This window comes from Ranitomeya imitator, chromosome 2, assembly GCF_032444005.1.
Source record: "Ranitomeya imitator isolate aRanImi1 chromosome 2, aRanImi1.pri, whole genome shotgun sequence".
NCBI lineage: Eukaryota > Metazoa > Chordata > Amphibia > Anura > Dendrobatidae > Ranitomeya > Ranitomeya imitator.
The window spans coordinates 657,392,995-657,406,935 of NC_091283.1; the positions used below are offsets into that span (position 1 = coordinate 657,392,995).

General features: G+C 43.2%; 1 protein-coding gene across 2 annotated transcripts in view; it reads left to right on the forward strand.

The window, feature by feature from the left end:
• Window positions 1-4,357: 4,357 nt before the first annotated feature.
• Window positions 4,358-13,941, forward strand: part of LOC138667669 (membrane-spanning 4-domains subfamily A member 15-like) — a 173,848-nt gene continuing 164,264 nt past the window's right edge. For both annotated transcript variants that reach the window (XM_069755793.1, XM_069755794.1), the window contains exon 1: window positions 4,358-4,445. The gene's annotated coding sequence lies outside the window, so the exon portion shown is untranslated. The remainder of the gene's footprint in view (window positions 4,446-13,941) is intronic.

Sequence of the window (13,941 nt, forward strand, 5' to 3'; positions counted from 1 at the left end):
ATCAGGGACCTGGAGCAGTTTGCCAAAGAAGAATGGTCTAAAATTCCAGCAGAGCATTGTAAGAAACTCATTGATGGTTACCGGAAGCGGTTGGTCGCAGTTATTTTGGCTAAAGTTTGTGCAACCAAGTATTAGGCTGAGGGTGCCAATACTTTTGTCTGGCCCATTTTTGGAGTTTTGTGTGAAATGATCAATGTTTTGCTTTTTGCTTTATTCTCTTTTGTGTTTTTTTCATTTAAGACAAATTAAATGAAGATAATAATACCAAATAATTTGTGTTTGCAATCATTTTCAGGAAGAAAATGAGTATTATCTGACAGAATTGCAGGGGTGTCAATACTTTTGCCCATGACTGTATATCTATAGATATTTCCATACAAATATCCATAGATATATCCATATCTATGTTTCTTAATGAACAATATGTTTCAGTTAATGCCAGAGGGGGGAAATCCGGCGGCCGGGGGACAATATTTGTAGCCTGGGAAGGGGGTAATACCCATGGCCCCTTCCAAGGCTATGAATATCAGCCCGCAAATGTCTGCATAGCCTTTACTGGCTATTAAAATAGGGGGACTCCCCAAAAAATGACGTGGGTTCCCCCTATATTTTATAGCCAGAAAGGTTACGCAGACAGCTGCAGGCTGATATTCATAGCCTAGGAAGGGGCCATGGATATTGCCCCCTCCCTGGCTACAAATACCAACCCGCAGCCAACCCAGAAATGGCGCATCTCTAAGATGCGCCAATTCTGGCACTTAAGCCCTCTCTTTCCGCTCCCGTGCAGCGGTGGGATATGGGTAAATAAGGGGTAAATGTCACCTTGCTATTGTAAGGTGACATTAAGCCTGGTTAATAATGGAGAGGCATCAATAAGATGCCTATCCATTATTAATCCTATAGTAGGAAAGGGTTAAAAAAACACACACACATAAGACTAAAGTATTGTAATGAAATAAAACTCAACACGGTTTTCATATTTTTATTGCACGCCCAGAACCAAGCGACGCCCTCGGTCTCCTATAATAAAAAGTAGAAAAAAAAACCAACCGAATATTCCCTGTCCGACGCAATCCAATTAATAACGAGTGTCCCACGACGATTTCCCCTATAGAACAGTGACATCAGGTGATGTCGCTGCTCTATAGGGCCTCCCAGTGATGAACTGACAGGAGACAATGGCTCCTGCAGTGCATCACTGAGGTTACAGTACCTGAGTTCAGACTCTCTCTTTACAGCAATGCTGCATGAAAATTAGAGTTTCCAGGCGGTGGAGGGAAACACAGCAGAGGATTACCTCCGCCTATCATTTAATCGCTGGAGCCCCTGTAGAGCACTGACATCACCCGATGTCAGTGTTCTACACGGGAGATCGTTGTGGGACCCTCGTTATTAATTGGACTACGGCGGAAAGGTGTGTATTGGTTGGTTTATTATGTTATTTTTATTAACGGAGACGAGGGCTTCGGGGAAATAGGTGATTGGTAAGTATGTAATCTATCTTATGTGTTGTATGTTACATGTATGTTCTATATGTTATACGTTGTATGTTCTGTATGGTTTTTTTTTTACATTCAACACATTAGCCGGATGATGGGACTGCTACTGTCCTGTCATTGGCTAATGTGTCACTTACTGACAGTGTAGCAGGCATGGCCCGATGGGACTTGCAGTCCCATTGGAAGATGCCTGCAAACGCATACACACACACAGCCTGCAGACCACCCGCACAGCCCGCAGACCCCATGCACAGCCCGCAGACCCCAGCGCCGCCCACAACCCAGTCAATCTTGATGAGTGACCACTGTCTGTGCAGGCTGGGTCACACCTGCTGATGATGTCACGTCAATTTCCAGAGTCTGGAAATTAACTTGATGTCGGTGGATATTAGCGGCGGCTGCAGCCTGGGGGAGACGTGACCCGGACTCAGCTGCCGGCATAGCGCCGCTCAAAGGCAGTATCTGCAACAGAAGGTATTTACAAATTCATTATGGGCCCCGGGGGGGATACATTGGGGCGTTAATTGAAAGTAGTGGACAACCCCTTTAAGCAAATTGAAGATGAAATGATCTATAGAAGGCCTAAAATTAAAGATGACACATATCCTTTGTATTTTAAGCAAAAATAAAAATCTATATATATTTTTTACATTTTTTACATTTTACATTTTTAAATGCTTTTTCTATCCAGACAAGAGTCTGTCAATTCTTGTTTGAGGGATTTTCATCCATTCTTCCTTGGAAAATTCTTCCAGTTCAGTGAGATTCATGGGTCATCTTGCATGCACTGCTATTTTGTGGTCTAGCCACAGCTTTTCAATGATGTTCAGATTAGGGGACTTTGAGGGCTATTGTAAAGCCTTCAGCTTGCGCCTTTTGAGGTTGTCTATTGTGAAATTTGACTTGTGATTAGGATCATTATCCATTTGTTGAAGCCATCCTCTTTCCAAATTCACACTTCAGCTTTTTTGGTGTTATGTTTACATAAAGAATTTCTTAAAATTTAATTGAATAAATTCTTCACTCTACCCAAGAAATGTTCCCTGTGCCACTGGCTGCAACACAACCCCAAAGCATGATTTCTCCACCCCCATGCTTAATGGTTGACAACATGTTCTTTTCCTGAAATTCTGTGCCCTTTTTTCTCCTCTCATAACGTTGATCATTGTGGAAAAAGAGTTCAATTTTAACCTCATTGGTCCACATGACTTGTTTCCAAATTGCTTCAGGCTTGTTTAAATGTTTTTTTTGCATGCTTCTGATCCTGAATTTTATGGTGAGGACACTGGAGAGGTTTTCTTCTGATGACACTTCCATGAAGGTCATATTTGTGGAGGTGTCTCTGTACAGTAGAACAACGTACCACAACTCCACAGTCTGCTAAATCTTTCTGACGGTCCTTTACAGTCAAGCGGAGGTTATGATTTGCCTGCAGATTAGAGGAGGCTGGGTTTTTATAAAGCTGGGAAATTTGCATCACCTGGCCTTTCCTAATGATGATAGTGAACAAGTCATAACCCTAAAAGGCTAATTAAGGTCTGGAGCCTTGGTCAAAGTTATCTAAGCACACAAATCTCCAAATTTGCCCAAAATTTTGCATGGGCCCATTTTCCTTTTTGTACTAAGGAAATGTGTCATCTTTAACTTTAGGCCTTTTAGAGATAATTTCACCTTCAACTTGCTTAACTGTTCACAATAAGGCTGTGTGCCCACGTTGCTTTTTTATGCATTTCTGCCACGTTTTTTGCCGCAGCGGAAACGCATAACAATGCTTAAAAACCGTATTCCCAAACAATCCTATGGGATTCCGCAGTTACTGTGCCCATGCTGTGCATTTTCCCGCTGCGGAATTGCATAGCAGTAAAATCCGCAGCATGTTCATGATTTCTGCGGAATCGCAGCGATTCCGCAGCCATAGGATTGCATTGAAATGCTCTCTTTACGCGTGTGGCTATGCCCACCAGGTGTAAAGTGAGCGCTTCATGTGCGGATGGCATCCGGGTCTGGAGGAGAGGAGACTATCCTCCAGGCCCTTGGGAACCATATTTCTGTAAAAAAAGAATTAAAATAAAAAATAAGGATATACTTACCATCTGATGGCCCCCGGAGTCATCCCACCTCTCAGCGATGCACGTGGCAGTTTCCATTCCCAGGGATACATTGCGTGAATCACCTGGGATGACATCGCGGTCACGCGACCGTGACATCACAAAGGTCCTTCGCGCAAAGCATCCCTGGGAACAGACGCCGCTGAGGAGATCGGGGGCCGTCAGAAGGTAAGAATAACCATATTTTTTATTTTTTTAATTATTTTTAACATTCTATCTTTTACTATTGATGCTGCATAGGCAGTATCAATAGTAAAACGTTGGTCACACTTGTCAAGCACTATGCTTGACAAGTGTGACCAACCTGTCAATCACTTTTCCAAGCGATGCTTGCTTCAAATCTCTTGGAAAAACACAAGCATTCTGCAAGCTAAAAACGCTTGCAAAACGCTTGTGTTTTGCGGGAAAACGCATGCGAATTCCGCATGCATTTTATCCGCGGCAGGGAGTTCCGGAAATGCTACGGACATATCCGCAGCATTTCTGCAACGTGGGCACATAGCCTAACACTAATTTTGAAAAGAGGTGCCCAAACTTTTACATGCCATTGCATATGTTTATGTTGAATGAGCAGGTCAGACATCTTTACTTGCTGTGTAAATAGATTACTTTACAGAAGCCTTTATACAAACATACAATGAGGGAGGTGTGAAATATCAGTTACTACTGGATAAGTTACTACTGGATGACACAATTCAGCCCATCCATGGAAACATCTCAGAAAACAAAATGTAACATCACACGGTGTAAGTATCCTCAAAACCAACATCTAATTTATATGAAGCACTGCAAGTGACGATTTGCTTTGAAGAATTCTGAAGGTTCAGCACTATTAAAGGTGAGTCTATTCAGTCTAGTTCATTTTTTATTAAGAATTGGATTGACATTCGAAAAAGGTCTACAGAATGTATCTGAGCTACTAAGGCTTAGGGAGCATCACTAAAATGGGTGGAAGGTAGCTTTACTTTATCTTTTATAATTTCACTGGTTATTATTTTACCATAAATTACAGTAATTAAAGAGGTGAAATAAGGCATTGGCAGGGGTCATGGGCAGGTTGTGTTATTAGAATAGACATTTGTATGTGCGTTGTCAGTATTGACCTATGGGACCTACTTAGACTCTTAAACTAAAACTTTAAAGGGGTTGTTCAGAAGGGAAAACTAGTTTAGACAATGTGTTCAGAGTGGTTTAAGCCCTTAACCCCCAGAGGTTTTTTGCAGTTTTGCGTTTTTGTTTTTCGCTCTCCTTCCCATAGCCATAACTTTTTTTTTATTTTTCTGTCAATATGGCCATGTGAGGGCTTATTTTTTGAGGGACGAGTTGTAATTTTGAATGACACCATTGGACATGTACTAGAAAACAGGAAAAAAATTCCAAGTGCAGTGAAATTGCAAAAAAGTGCAATCCCACACTTGTTTTTTGTTTGACTTTTTTGCTAGGTTCACTAAATTCTAATGCTAGATTCTCCTGGTCATTATGAGTTCATAGACACCAAACATGTCTAAATTCTTTTTTTATGTAAGTAGTAAAAAAAAATTCCAAACTTTGCTAAAAAAAAACAAATTGCGCAATTTTCCGAGATCCGTAACATCTTCATTTTTCACGTGATCTCAGGTCGGGTGAGGGCTAATTTTTTGCGTGCCAAGCTGATACCATTTTGGTGCATATACATTCTTTTGATAGCCCGTTATTGCATTTTAATGCAATGTAGCAGCGACCAAAAAAACGTAATTCTGCCGTTTTAATTTTTTTTATCTCTACACCATTTAGCGATCAGGTTAATCCTTTTTTATTGATAGATCAGGCGATTCTGAATGCGGTGATACCAAATATGTGTATGTTTAATTTTTTTTCTTGTTTTATTTTGAATGGGGCAAAAAGGGGGGGGGGATTTGAACTTTTATATTTTTTTTATTTTTTTCATATTATTTAAAACATTTTTTTTTACTTTTGCCATGCTTCAATAGCCTTCATCGGAGGCTAGAAGCTGGCATAGCCCAATCGGCTCTGCTACATAGAGGCGATGCTCAGATGGCTCCTATGTAGCTGAATTACATCATTGCTATGAGCGCCGGCCACAGAGTGGCGCTCACAGAAATCTGGCAACAACAATCATAGAGGTCTTCAGGAGACCTCTGGTTGTAATGCCGACTCATCGCTGACTCCGGATCACGTGACAGGGTCAGCGATGCGCGCATTTCCGGCCCGATGGCCGGAAGCGCTTGTTATATGCCACTGTCAGAGTTTGACAATAGGCAACTAGACAATAGGCGCGGGCGGATCGCTATTCCATCTGCGGCTTTTGTGGGCACATGCCAGCTGTTCAAAACAGCTGACATGTCCCGGATTTGATGCGAGCTCACCGCCGGAGCCCACATCAAAGCAGGGGTTCTGCCGTCGGGTTTACTATTCCACCCTAGGGTGGTTTGCACGTTCATGATCAGGCCAATTTTTACAATTCTGACCACTGTAATTTTATGAGGTTATAACTCTAGAAGCTTCAAGGGATCCTGGTGATTCTGACACTGCTTTCTCAAGATATATTGTACTTCATGATAGTGGGAGAATTTCTTCAGTATGATTTGTGTTTATGTGTGAAAAAAATGGAAATTTGTCGAAGATTTTGAAAATTTTGCAATTTTCAAACTTTTCATTTTCATGCCCTTAAATCACTCAGATATGTCACACAAAATAGTTAATAAGTAACATTTCCCACATGTCTACTTTATACCAGCACTATTTTGGAACCAACATTTTTTTTGTTAGGAAGTTATAAGGGTTAAATTTTGACCAGCAATTTTTCATTTTTCTAACAAAATTTACAAAACCATTTTTTTAGGGACCACATCACATTTGAAGTCACTTTGAGGCCTCTACATGATAGAAAATACCCCAAAGTGACACCATTCTAAAAACTGCACCCCTCCACATGCTCAAAATCGCATTCAAGAAGTTTATTAACCCTTCAGGTGCTTCACAGGAATTTTTGGAATGTGGGGAAAAAAATTAACATTTAACTTTTTTCACAAAAAAATTACTTCAGATCCAATTTTTTTTTACAAGGGTAACAGGAACAAATGGACCCCAAAATGTGTTGTATAATTTCTCCTGAGTACACCGATACCCCATGTGACAGAGAAAACCACTGTTTTGGCGCACGGCAGATCTCGGAAGGGAAGGAGGGCAATTTTACTTTTCGAATGCAAAATTTCCTGGTATATTTAGCGGATGCCATGTCGCGTTTGGAGAGCCTATGACGTGCCTAAACAGTGAAAATCTCCCACAAGAGACACCGTTTTGGAAACTAGACCTCTCAGGGAACAAATCTAGATGTGTGGTGAGCATATTGAACCCTCAGGTGCTTTACAGAAGTTTATAAAGTCAAGCTGTAAAAATAAAAAAAATATCAAATTTTCCTCACAAATATGTCGTTAGCACAATGTATTGCCTTTTCAAAAGGGTAACAGGAAAAATTGCACCATATGATTTGTTGTGCAATTTCTCCTAACTACAGCGATAACCGATATGAGGGACTACTGTTTGGGTGCACTGCAGGACTTGGAAAGGAAGGAGCCTCATTTGACTTTTTGAATGTTAAATTTCCTGGAATCATTAGCGGACGTCATGTCCCACTTGGAGAACCCCTGATGTGCCTAAACAGTGGAAAACCTCCACAAGTGACCCCATTTTGGAAATTAGACCCCTCAAGGAATGTATTTAGGTGTGTGGTGAGCACCTTGAACCTCCAGGTGCTTTGCAGAAGTTTATAACATTGAGCCGTGAAAATAAAGGGTGACAGGATAAATTGCACCATACAATCTGTTGTGCAATTTATCCTGAGTACGCCGTTACCCTATATGTGGGGGAATATTACTTTTGAGGCACAGTGCAAAGTTCAGAATGGAAGAGGCGCCATATTGGAGTTCAGATTTTGCTGGAATGTTGTTTAGCCCCAAGTTTTTGGTTTTTCTAAGGGCTAATAAGACATTTATTTTACAACAAACTGAGCTCCAATATTTCCTGAGTGTGCCAATACCCTATATGTAATCGGGAAATATTTTTCAGGCACAGTGAAAAGCTCAGAAGGCAAGGAGCACCAGAATGTACTGTTACGGTTTGCAGGTTCCGACCCATGACCACTGGAAGAGCCTATGAGGTGCCGGACACCACTGAAAGAGCCTATGTGGTGCCAGAACCACAGAACCCCCTCCATAAGGGACCCCATTTTACAAACTACACCTCTCAATAAATTCATCTAGGGGTATACTGATATTATTTTGATTCCACGGGTGTGTCACAGAATTTTATATTGGGCAGTGAAGAAAAAATAACTACATTTTTACCACCAAAATGTTGTTTTAGCCCCGGATTTTATATTTTCACACAAGAATTGGGTAAAATTACATCAAAATTTGTCCCACTATTTCTACTGAATGAGGCAATACGCCATATGTGGATGTACAGTACTACTTAGCCATAGGGAGAGACTCAGATGGACGGAGCGTTATTTGCCTCCTGGAGCGCAGATTTTCCTAGAACACTTTGTGGACTCCATATACAGAGCCCAATTGTTAGAAGAGCAGAATTCCCCCTCAAGTGACCCCATTTTGGAAACTATACCCCTTGGGGAATTTATCTACAGGTATAGCGACGATTATGACTCCATGGGTATTTTCCAAAAAACAAGCAGCAGTGTATGTTGCCGAGTGAAAATTGCAAACTGCCGTAATAGTAACCAGTATGCTGTAGTGACCAGTACGCTGTTGTCACCAGTAAGTTATGCCCAGCCCATGCTTCTGGAGACACGCACTTGTAAATTAGGTGGCCTCTCATCACTACAGAAATTACAAACATGGACGCAATATGTGTTCTAGATACACTGTAGGGCTCAGAAGGGATGGGGCATTTGTATTTCGGAGTTCAGAATTTGCTGAATAACTTTTGGCGAGTGAGGAGCCATTTCTCTTTTCCAGTAATGTGGAAGCCCCCTATATTTCTGTTAACAGATGACACACCTGAGAGGGGGCTTGCTTTTTTGTGGATTGAGTTGAAGCTTTTATTAGGAACATTTTACATAACATTTGGGATCACATTTATCTGGCACTCTCAGCTGACCACTTACCGTATATACTCGAGTATAAGCCGAGATTTTCAGCCCATTTTTGGGGGCTGAAAGTCCCCCTCTCGGGCTTATACTCGAGTCATACCCGGGGGTCGGCAGGTGAGGTTGGGCGGGGGCTGTCTAATAATAGTCACCTACTGCTGGCGCGGTCCCTGCAGGTCCCTGCTTCTTCCAGCGCTGCAGATTCTACCTGTGCTGAGCGGTCACATGGTACCACTCATTACAGGAATGAATATGCGGCTCCACCTCCCAAAGAGGTGGAGTCGCATATTCATTACTGTAATGAGCGGTAACTGTGACCGCTCAATACAGGAAGAAGATGCAGCGTTGGAAGAAACAGGGACTGCACAGCGCCAGCAGTAGGTGAGTATATGGGGAGGGGAGCGCAGCGCTGCGCGATATTTACCGCACCTCGTTCCGGTGCGGCTCTGTCTTCATTGTCCTCTGGCTGTGACGCTCAGGTCAGAGGGCGTGGTGACGTATACAAGATCAATATCACTAGTATACATATATCCCATAGTAAGTAATTGGACTAGTACAGACCCACTGAAGTCCAGATAGGAAACACCACAGACGATATTCAGTGCAAAAAAGTCCAATACCATAAAAAATGTATTGCAAAATATTTATTAAATATACAAGATCAGATGACAGAGAACATAGCTAAAAAGTGACAGATCATACCACATACATAGCGGCGGTGGGAGGAAGCATGAAACCCCTGAACAAATAACATAATTCTAATTGTGTAACTGCCAAAACAATAATGCACAGTGGCGGCGTATATAATCACATACCTAGTGGTACACAGCAGGGGCACATGCGATCTCCCGCCCTCCCCGACGCGCATTTAGGAAGTGAAACTTCACGCCCCCTGAGGAAGGAAGTTTCACTTCCGAAATGCACGTCGGGGAGGGCGGGAGATCGCATGTGCCCCTGCTGTGTACCACTAGGTATGTGATTATATACGCCGCCACTGTGCATTATTGTTTTGGCAGTTACACAATTAGAATTATGTTATTTGTTCAGGGGTTTCATGCTTCCTCTCACCGCCGCTATGTATGTGGTATGATCTGTCACTTTTTAGCTATGTTCTCTGTCATCTGATCTTGTATATTTAATAAATATTTTGCAATACATTTTTTATGGTATTGGACTTTTTTGCACTGAATATCGTCTGTGGTGTTTTCTGATGGAGCTATATTGCAGCTTGTTCAGTGGTACCAGGTTTATTTATATCTGACTTTTGGTCTTGTTTTATTCCACTTTTTGTTTGGTGGTATGATGATAAAGCATTGTTTTTTGCCTTGTTTTTAAATTATTTTTTATGGTGTTGTAAAGGGTTTAACTAGTAGGACAGTTTTATAGGTCGGGTCATTGCAGACGCGGCGATATCAAATATGTGTACTTTTATTGTTTATATATTTTGCATTCAAATAGTTATAGATACAATATGTTTTGATTTTTTGATTTTTGATATTTTTAAAAAATATTTTTACAATTATTAGCTTTTTTTACCTTTTTTAAACTTTTTTACTTTGTTCCAATATGGGACAATCATTTTTTTGAAGGCTAGTCACATCTACATCATGGGGATGCAGTAGCATCTCAATGCTGTAGAAACTGTCAGCTCTGCACTGACAGAGACTTGCTCATCATGCACTGGGCGTGATCAGCAAGTTTTCTAGCTCTGGTGACCCAGATTTTGTTGAGTCACCATGGCAACAATCGGGACCTTGCGTCACGCTGCGGGGTCTCCAATCCAAAGGCAGAGGGTCTGTCAGCCCTCATCCAGCTCCTGGACTGCTGCGATCGCATTCGATTGCAGCATTTAGGAGGTTAAAGTGCTGGGCGCGGTGCATGACTGCTCGTGGCACTTAGTGCTAGACGACAGCTGTCAGAATCAGCTGACACCTGGCGGCGTTCACCCACGTACAGCCCGTGTGCATGGGCGATTGCGATGTCATAATATGTCCCTGATCAGATCGGCCCAGGGCAGAGGGACATATTATTACAAAAATGTCAGAAAGGGTTAATATATTATAGTCGTCATATTATACAGAACTATGTACTTAGAATTGCTCATTTTGCATTTCTACCTAGTTAATGCTTCTCTTTTCCATTATTATTATTTATTTATATAGCACCATTGATTACATGGTGCTGTACATGAGAAGGGGTTACATCAAAATACAAATATCACTTACAGTAAACAACAAAACTAACAATGACAGACTGACACAGAGGGAAGAGGCCATGCCATTGGGGGCTTACATTCTACAGGATTATGGGGAAGGAGACAGTAGGTCGGGGGGTTGCAGTAGCTCCGATGGTGTTGAGTTGGTTGCGTGGTCATTGCAGCTTGTAAACTTTTTTGAAGAGATGGGTTTTTAGGTTCTGTCTGAAGGATCCAAATGTAGTGGAAAACTGGATGTGTTGGGGCACAGAATTCCAGTGGATGGGGGATATTTGGGAGAAATCTTGGAGGCGCTTTGGTGAGGAGCGAATAAGCATGGAGGAGAGAAGGAGGTGTTCGGAGGACCGGAGATTACGTGAGGGAAGATATTGGGAGTTTAGTTCGGAAATATACGGAGGAGAAAGGTTATGGATGGCTTTGTAGGTTAGTGTCAGTAGTTTAAACTAGATATTCTGTGAAATTGGGAGCCAGTGAAGGGAATTGCAAAGAGAAGAAGCAGGAGTATAGTGAGGAGAGAGATTAATTAGTCAGGCAGCAGAGTTAAGGACTGACTCGAGGGATGCGAGAGTGTTAGAAGGAAGGCCACAAAGGAGGATGTTGCAGTAGTCGAAGTGGGAGATGATTAGGGCATGCACAAGCATTTTGGTAGAGTGAGGGTTGAGCAAAGGATGGATCCTGGAAATATTTTTGAGCTTGAGGCGACAGGAGGTGGCTAGAGCTTGGATGTGTGGTTTGAAGGACAGGGCAGAGTCCAGGGTTACCCCGAGGCAGCGGATTTCCTGGATAAGGGAAAGTGTGATTTCATTTATTGTGATAGATAGATCAGGTAGAGAAGATATGCGAGATGGAGGAAAGATAATTATTTTAGATTTGTCCACATTGAGCTTGAAGAAGCAAGAGGAGAAGGAGGAGAATATGGCTGATAGACACTCTGGGATTCTGTACAGCAGAGAGGTGACATCGGGGCCAGAGAGGTAGATCTGAGGCTCAACAACATATAGAGGGTACCAGCGTCGGACTGGAGAACCTTGGGTTCACCAGAGAAAATCATTCTTGGGGCCGACTATGTAGCTACATAGAAATAAATTCAAGACCAAATGTGGTAAAATATCAGGGTATTATTATTATTATTATTGTTTATTATTATAGCGCCATTTATTCCATGGCGCTTTACATGTGAGGAGGGGTATACATAATAAAACAAGTACAATAATCTTGAACAATACAAGTCACAACTGGTACAGGAGGAGAGAGGACCCTGCCCGCGAGGGCTCACAATCTACAAGGGATGGGTGAGGATACAGTAGGTGAGGGTAGAGCTGGCCGTGCAGCGGTTTGGTCAATCGGTGGTTATTGCAGGTTGTAGGCTTGTTGGAAGAGGTGGGTCTTCAGGTTCTTTTTGAAGGTTTCGATGGTAGGCGAGAGTCTGATATGTTGTGGTAGAGAATTCCAGAGTAGGGGGGATGCACGAGAGAAATCTTGTATGCGATTGTGGGAAGAGGAGATAATAGGGGAGTAGAGAAGGAGATCTTGTGAGGATCGGAGGTTGCGTGCAGGAAAGTATCGGGAGACGAGGTCACAGATGTATGGAGGAGACAGGTTGTGGATGGCTTTGTATGTCATGGTTAGGCTTTTGTACTGGAGTCTCTGGGTGATGGGGAGCCAGTGCAGGGATTGACAGAGGGGAGAGGCTGGGGAATAGCGGGGGGACAGGTGGATTAGTCGGGCAGCAGAGTTTAGAATAGATTGGAGGGGTGCAAGAGTGTTAGAGGGGAGGCCACAGAGCAGGAGGTTACAGTAGTCAAGGCGGGAGATGATGAGGGCATGGACTAGGGTCTTTGCAGATTCTTGGTTTAGGAATGTGCGGATCCGTGAAATATTTTTGAGTTGGAGGCGGCAGGAAGTGGAAAGGGTTTGGATATGTGGTTTAAAGGAGAGATCAGTGTCAAGGATTACCCCAAGACAGCGGGCTTGTGGGACTGGGGAGAGTGGGCAGCCGTTTACTGTAATGGATAGGTTCGTTGGGGAGGTCGTGTGAGATGGGGGAAAGATGATGAATTCTGTTTTGTCCATGTTGAGTTTTAGAAATCTAGTGGAGAAGAAGGATGAAATAGCAGACAGACATTGAGGGATTCTGGCTAGTAGGGAGGTGATATCTGGTCCAGAGATGTAGATCTGTGTGTCGTCAGCATAGAGATGATACTGAAAGCCGTGAGATTCTATGAGCTGTCCCAGGCCAAATGTGTAAATGGAGAAGAGCAGGGGTCCTAGAACTGAACCTTGCGGGACTTCGACAGATAGGGGGCGAGGTGAGGAGGTGGTGTGTGAGTGGGAGACGCTGAATGTACGGTCAGTTAGGTATGATGAGATCCAGGATAGGGCCAATTCTGTGATTCCAAGGGATGAGAGGGTCTGCAGCAGCAGGGAATGGTCCACTGTGTCAAAGGCAGAGGACAGGTCCAGGAGGAGGAGGACAGAGCAGTGTCGCTTGTTCTTGGCGGTTAATAGGTCATTGGTGACTGTAGGGATTTGGACAGAAATCCGAGATTGGACCCTCTGGGTCATGACTCTAGAGCCCCCGGGGTCGAGCGGACCAGATGGAATCACCCCCTATACGGGGTGTCTTAGGAAGCAGGACCTCGGGGGAATGGAGACACAACAGCTAGAGCCAAAGGGACGACCCAAGAGAAAGAAGGAGACCACAGAGCTATTGGAATGGCGGGGAATAATAGGAAAACAGGACTTAACTGATTATGACAGGAACACGAGACGATGCAGGACACGGCAGGAACACAGGACTTGGCAGGAGACGGCAGGTACACGGAACTAGGCAGGACACAGCAGGAACACGGAACTTGGCAGGACACAGCAGGAACACGGAACTTGGCAGGACACAGCAGGAACACGGAACTTGGCAGGACACAGCAGGAACACGGAACTTGGCAGGACACAGCAGGAACACGGAACTTGGCAGGACACAGCAGGAACACGGAACTTGGCAGGACACAGCAG